The sequence below is a fragment of the Rhinolophus hipposideros genome, assembly GCF_964194185.1.
Source record: "Rhinolophus hipposideros genome assembly, chromosome: 1".
NCBI lineage: Eukaryota > Metazoa > Chordata > Mammalia > Chiroptera > Rhinolophidae > Rhinolophus > Rhinolophus hipposideros.
The window spans coordinates 101620848-101628680 of record NC_138047.1 but is presented as its reverse complement, the minus strand read 5'-3'; positions in this window follow the sequence as shown (position 1 = coordinate 101628680).

Here is a 7833-nt window from a genome sequence, read left to right as displayed (position 1 = left end):
CAAGTGTGGGCCGTTCAGACCCGAAGACTCTGAGACTCCGATTTCTCGGGAGCCAGCAAGTGGGCTATGAGGGTGCTTTAACGTCCCATGGAGCCCTGCAAATCTCTATAGGGAAGAGAGATTTCCTATCAGCAGCAGACTCATTCCTCAACGTGCAGCTTTGAATACACCGATCTTTCTTCCTGACCCCTGGGGCCTCCTGATGGTGACTTCATTTGACTTGTGTGGACACCTGACCAAATATTCACTATATAGCTGGAAAACTGAACAGCTTGATAATCACCAAGGATAACATTTAGTTGACCTCATGGCTATTTAGAAATCATCCCCAACACTGCCCTGGGCAGGGCTCAGTCTCTCTCACTGAGAATGATGCAAAGGCCTCCTAACTGGTTCCTTGCCTTCTGTGTCTTCCTCTCCTGGTCACTCCTCATCTCCCACCATTACTCCTCTTTTGTGGGGTCTACACGCTAGTTGGCCCCACCCCATGGTGCTTATTCCTGGGTTCTCTGCTTTGGAGACAGGCTGGTTCCTTGACCATCGTCATCAGTCACCTTCATCATAATCGCCATCTTCACCCTTGTCGTGACCATAGCTAGTATTTATTGATTTCCTACCAGGAACCAGGCAATGTTATAAATGTTTAATAAATGATTTAATCATTCACACAGTTAATCACTATCTTCATTTTACAGATGAGAAAATTGAGGCTTGATGAGGTTAAGTCACTTCTTCAAGATCACACAGCCAGTAAATGGAAGGAAGGTTTTATAACCAGGTGATCCCTGAGTTGGGGTGCTTGGACCTCTGCTGTACTAAATAAGGCTACATGAACATTAAGAACCTCTGGGTTATGTTCCCAAACCACCTGAACTCACTCCCTCCTCCCTCTTTCCATTTTCTCAATCTTAGATTTCCAACTCTGCTGTCCACATACCGTTTGTGTTTTGGCTTCTCCCTGGTTCTTTGACACAAGAAATAGTCTCTCTTGTGGCCAAGCTGGACTTTCCTCTTGCATGTACTTGCATCCTTTCTCCTTTCCTCAGCACATTTAAGGACACCTGACAGGGTAACCTGCTTCTATCTCACCTTCCAAGGGCTGACATTGTCACACCCTACTCAAACCACCTCACCACTGTGGGTGGGACTTACACTTATAGTGACAGGGGCAACTAGACTTATAGTGACTGGGGCAACTGGAATTCTTCCCGATGTTCAGAGGAGTTTGGGGTATAACCAGTGCCACGCTTTCTCTTTTGGTAGCTGAAGCCCCGTAGAACTTTCGGGAAGCCTTAGTATAGATGGTTGGATTTTGGGATGTTCTTTTTATAAAAATGTTGGACATGTGTATCTTTTGGCAGGCAATATCAGGCTATGGGTGTCTTACCTTTGCTTCGAAGGATACATTTGACCAAGGTTTATATAAGAAGGGAAAGCAAGAAAGAAAGAGAAAGAGAGAGCGAGAGCGAGAGCGAGAGAGAAAGAAAGAAAGAAAGAAAGAAAGAAAGAAAGAAAGAAAGAAAGAAAGAAAGAAAGAAAGAAAGAAAGAAAGAAAGAAAGAAAGAAAGAAAGAAAGAAAGAAAGAAAGAAAGAAAGAGAAAGAAAGAAAAAGACTTCTGTAACATTTCACAATCCTGTCCCAGTTCACTCACCATAGCAACCCATACGCAATGAGAAACAGCAAACAGTAGGGTATTATAAGGAGAGGCAGGATAAACAAGATTGCCAAAGCAACTTTTGTTCTCAGTTCAGCCTTGGTGTTCCATCCTTTCTTCTTTGTGTAGGTAACAGATGACAGGAGTTCCAATGAGCTCTAATAAGTTTCCAGATGTATCTAGACCTTACCAGATATCTTATTATCGAGGATATCACTTGAATTCCCGTCTCTTCCTACCATGTTTAGCAAGTGTAGATTAGACAAGAGTCTAAACAACATAAATCCCACTGGTCAACCAGAGGGAAGAGGAAGCGGAGGCTTTATAAGCGTGTGATCTCTGCAGCCCTCCAAGAACCTATCCTCAGAGGGCCCAGCTTGGTCTAATGCTCTTCTGTCTCTGTCTTTAAATTCTGAAGTTCTGAACAAAGTGCTCAGCATTTTCATTTCTTACTGGGCTTTGAAAATGATGTAGCCGGTCCTGAGTGGAAGGAAAGCCTTCCAAGACAAAGGGGGTTTTATTTTGTCTTACATGGCCCTGTTTAATATTGAAGAAACAGGATGTGGGGAGACTCTACATGTGGGGAGACTCTACATGTGGGGAGCTGAAAACACCCCCATTGGCTCCTCTTGGGCACATTTCACGCTTGGGGAATTTCTTACTTCCTAAGTTTACCTTCCTAAGAAAGAAGCCAGCAGCGTGCTTTTCCAGTTGCTTGTGAAGCCAGGATGCAGACTTATGATCCAAGCTCAATCAGTGAGGTGCGCATGCGCGAGACTTCTCTTTGTGGGAGAGAGATGAAGATGGAGATACAGTCCAGGCTTTAGCCTGGCCAGAGGGGAAAAGGCAGCAGTGGCAGGGTCGTTGTGATGTCATGGGTGGTGCAGGATGAGGTGACTGTGCCCAGAGATGGGCTCAGGGTCTCTGCCGAGCGGTCGGACATTGTATTTGGGCATGATCCCAGGTTGCACAATCTTGAAGCTTCATGCCCTGGCTGTTCTGGAGACTCTATGAGAGTCTTCTGCTTAAGCAGACTGCAGTGGATTTCGCTGTTTGCAACTGAGAGTCCTGACTACTAAACTTCCAATTCTACTTGAAGTCCTCCCCAGGCAAAGATGAAGGGAAGAGATGCCTCAGCTCAGCCATATCTCTACATTTTGGGGTTTTCAATTGAGGAAGGGGGTCATCCCCACGTGAAAGGGCAGCTTTTACTAGTGTGGACAGAGCTAGAGGGACCGGCAGTCTCTGGGCTTGTCAACTTCCAATGGACCATGTCCCCTTGCTGTGCACATTCTTTCTAACCCGCAGTGCTGGGTGTAAAGCACAACCTTTTATAGTATTCCCACCAATCCCCTTGATGTTCCCCCAAAAGGGCATGATCTTAGTCCATTTGGGCAGCTATAACAAAAGACCGCAGACTGGATACCTTACAGAAAGCAGACATCTATTTCTCACAGTTCTGGAGGCTGGGAAGTTCAAGATTGAGACAGCAGCATGGTTCAATTCTAGTGAAGGTCCTCTTCCTGGTTCTTCAACCAGCACCTTCTTGCTGTGCCCTCACATGGTGGAATGGGCTAGGGATCTCTCTGGACTCTCTTTTATGAGTCACATTCACGAGGGCTTCGCCTACATGGCTTAAGTACCTCCCAAAGGCCTCACGTACCAACACCATCACATCAGGCATTAGGATTCCAAGGTATGAATTTTGCAGGGGGCACAAACATTCAGACTACTGATGCCCAAGCCAACTCAAAACTCTTCACATCTTATCAGTTCTCCACGCCACCCCTTCATCTTATGGGATTCAACCAAACTGTCCACAGAATCGCCTCACTCTCTCTATGGGCTCAGAATATTCTAACCTGCTCCACCCTTTATGTCTTTGCCAGTTATCTCATCTCCTGCCCATCACTGAAATCTCAGTTCAAGTCTCTTCCTCCACCAAGCTTTCCCTGACCACCACTCCCACTCTACATCCAGTTTGAAGTTCTTTCCCTTATTGTAGTTTGTAATGACACATTTGTTAATGTGAATATTGATTAATATCTATATCTAAACACAAGGCCAGGGACCAGACATGTCATTAAAAATACTTAAACATCACTGTAGCACAGGCCTGACCAATCACAGCAGACACCCAATGGCCTCATCGGAAAAGCCACTAGCCTTAGCAACTGGCCAGACATGTGATGGGTACCAACAGCAGCTGTAGTATGGGTGGAACTAACTCTGCTTGTTGCTGCACCTTCAGCTCTTGGCCCAGTGCTTGGCACATAAAAGATGCTCAATAAATATTTGGTGAATAAATGATTGTTCTATGTTGTTGACCTTTTCTTTAGATCCTATACTTGCTCCACAACTTTCTTGGATCTAATGTGTTATACCTTCTGAGACCTCCTAGCATGTCCTTACCCAGGATATGAATGCCAGTTAGCGTTGCTCCCTGACACTACTTGTCATGTCTCCAGCTTCCATGCCCTGCAGACATCAGCTACCTGATAGAATAGTGGATTCCTCCCTTTGTTTGCAACCGAGAGTCCTGACTGATAAACTTCCAATTCTAATTGAAGCCCTCCACAGCCAAAGACAAGGGAAGAGATGAGTTGGCTCAGCCAGGTCTCTACATTTTGGCCAAGGTACAGTAGGATACAGCATACACAGGGAATGGGTGGGGTTGGGGACTAGGTGAAGCTCAGAATGGGTTAAATAAATGAAAAGAAAGGCTGTAGAGGAACAAAATCCAAGAAGACCTGGAAGGTGGTAGAATGTTCATTGGTGTAGCCACTGGTGGAAATTGTGAGAGTGGGGTCAGCTCCTTAGAGAAGCTGGATCCAGTTGGGAGCCATCAAACCAAGTTTTAGGTTGGTGCAAAAAAAAAAAAAATTAGGTTGGTGCAAAAAAAAAATTAGATTGTGGTTTAAAAAGTTAAAAAGAATTGCAAAAACCGCAATGACGTTTGCACCAATCTAATATCTTGCCATAACCCAGACATGACCTACTTTCTCCGTCATTGGGGTCTTGAACATGTTGGTCTCTCTGCATTGACTTCCTGTCGTGTTCTGATATCCATTTGGCATACTTTAAGGCACACGTTACATATCACACCCTCACTGAATCCTCTGGGACCTTTCCCTACAAGATCCTTAGCTGTTCTTTGCTCCTTTGCTGCCCCAGCCACCTGTGAATTTCCCTAACACGGTCCATCTTTACTGTCTTGTCATCGTTTGGGACTGTGGCTTCTGTAAAGACTTACCCATCTTTGCCCTCTTAGCCTGGCCATGCCTGGGGAAGGTGGACATTCCACCTGTGCTTTTAATGAGAGAATGGATATGTGAGTGAACTGAGCTTCAGAGAAGAAAGCACAGGGCGGGTGATTCTTTAATTTTCTTTTAGTGCAAGTTTTGCTGGAGAAAGTCCGAGATACGACAGATTAAAAGCCTCATGGGTCATACATTCTGTATTTACGCTGTATTTCTATAAAATGCTTGAAACATGTGATATGTGAATGCGAGGAGCAAGGAGGGAGCAGGACAAGTGGTATGAGACCCTGGGATACCTAGAAAGGAAGAGAAAAGGCTCGAACTGACTTCCAGTTTGCAGTTTGTCTGAGGGCAGCAAGCTCCTCAGTCTGATCGCCCAGAAGCCCCAGCCAAGGGCATCTGTTACGCTGGGGCTGGAGAATACCCTGCTCACTGCCTTTGGGTTGCTGGGTAACCAGTCGACAAACACAGTCACTCATGACACAGTGGCCTGGGGCTTAATTAGATGTTGCCACTTTGAGCTCTATGGAAAAGAAAATTCTTTATTTTTTTAAAACATAAAAATTACTTCACTTTTTTCTGAATATAAAAATAATAGCACCTACTCACTTGAAAAACTTTAAATAATACAGAAAAACTGGAAGAAGGCAATACATGTCCCCTACCGTACTACATGTGTATTTGAGCACACATTCATATTTTTACATCCACGAGCCTATGTTTGACGCAGGAATGCACTCTGGAGCAGAATCAGTAAAATCCAGGTTCTAGCCTTTTTATACATTCAATGCTGACTTCATACATAGAGTTGCCTCCTAACTGGTCTCCTGCTTCTGGTCCATTTCCCCTCTAGCCTAACTTCTACGACGCTGTCCAAGCAATCTTCCTAAGCCTGGGTCCTGATTGCAAACCCCACCGCCACCCCCAGTTCAAAATCATCAGGGCAAAATAAAATCCATATTTTTAAATCTAGCATTCAAGATGGTTCCCTTTGCCCCTGAACTGAACCGTGTTAGTTTCATGTCCCCAGAGAACCTGGAACCTCCTCTCCAGGTGCCCACTCTCAGTTCCCCATTCTTACCAGAAGCCTCAATATTTGGTACTTGTACTCATTTCCTCCTTGAATTCTCACTTTGTTCCAGTTTCAGATACGTTTACTTTTATGTCTCTCTTGAGGACAGTGACATTATCCGTTAGTTTTTGCGTCTGTCACGGTGCTTCGCCCTAATCAACCACGACCCAGTGAGCACTTGACTCGTGAAGGAATCAACACTGAACTTGCATTTAATAAAGAAGTGAGTTCATGTGCATAAAGAAGCCAGAACAGGGCTCGGCACGCAGTCAGTGAGTCCTGTGTGGGTTACTTGCTAGTGTCGTTGCTACTACTACTAGAGTTGTTTGATAATTATCTAAATGCTATCTACCATTACTGTACTTTCTAGTGAAGGTTACGAGATTACTGGGCAGCAGACTTCACTTGTGTGAAGAGTTGAATCTTTTTACTGAAATTGTTCTGCTAGTCATCAGTTCTAGATATACCTTAATTTTATTATGAAATAATTTATCACATTTATGTCATTGCCAAAGCGTATAAAATATATTTCACAGTTCTAGTAATAGTTATGTCAGCAGAAAATCCCCAAAACTTAAAATTATCAAAAATTATTTGCAGTCTTGAATTTGCCAGGAATGACTGACAAATTTAAATTATATTGATTGAAAATTAAGTTGTTAAAATTATGAATTTTGATCACCTAACAAATGAATTTGCAGAAAGGTGAGCAGAAAAATCTTATGGTCAATCTAGATATCACATTAATAAAATATTACTATTTATTATATTGTATAAAAATAAGTATTATATATTGTATTACACAAAGTGTGTAAAATTACATCAAAATATATTATTGCAATTTGTAAGTTTACGTTATTACTCATTGTCACATTTTATAAGTAATAAAATATTGTTAAAGACAAAAAAGCTTTATATTTTAATAGCTAGCTGCACTTTCTTTTCCTGCTTTTTGAATATTTTGTGGTAGGCTCCACAAATTATGCAGCTGACCTTTCTGCTAGAATCATGGTTTCTTCTGGGTCATATGGCTGAAACGTCAATGAGATCCAGGACCTTTCTGCAGTGTCCTGAAGGGGAACACCCGTGTCATGCAGGGTGTCATGCGAGGTCTCTAGTCCCACTCCCCACATAAGAACGCAGGACATGGAGAGGCCGAAAAGGAACACCCACGGAGCCATAGGAGGGGAGTCATACCACTATAATCTTGCTGGCGGCTGGGCTGGAGACACAGGAAGCAGGAGCTACACTATCTGCAACCTGCTGTCCACTTCTCTCTGCCAACCCACCTCATTCACTAGCTGCAATCTGCTCTTGCTAGCTCAGCCACCATCTTCTTGCTAGCCCCATTTCCTGCTAGTGTTAGCCATGGCAGTTATATTAGAGGCCAATGGCTCACTGGTTACAGTTGATGGCCAACTAGCCACAGCTGATGGCCATCCAATCACAGTTGATGGCCCATTTACTTTCTGAGCCAGCATCTTTCTATGTGAGGCCAAGAGCCTGGAAACTGCACTCCTGGCTCTGTCCCCACACAGCAAAATATGCCACTTCAGCATATTTTGAATTAAAAGGACTTGAGATATAGCTGCTGCAAGAAGCACATTCTTAACCTCCTCTATCTCCCTGAAATCTTACACAATTAATTAAAAGTTACAGTTCATTAACGGATCAGAGCCATATTCTCAAGTGTGGTTTGTGCCCTCTTCAAAATCCACCAAAACTTTCTAAGAGCCATGATTGTTTCATAGCAGTAGGAAGTGCAGGACATAATAACATGCTCTTTATTTTTTTATATTGTGTGTGTGGAGGGGTGGGGGGAGTAGGAGAATGCTGTGGCATGCCA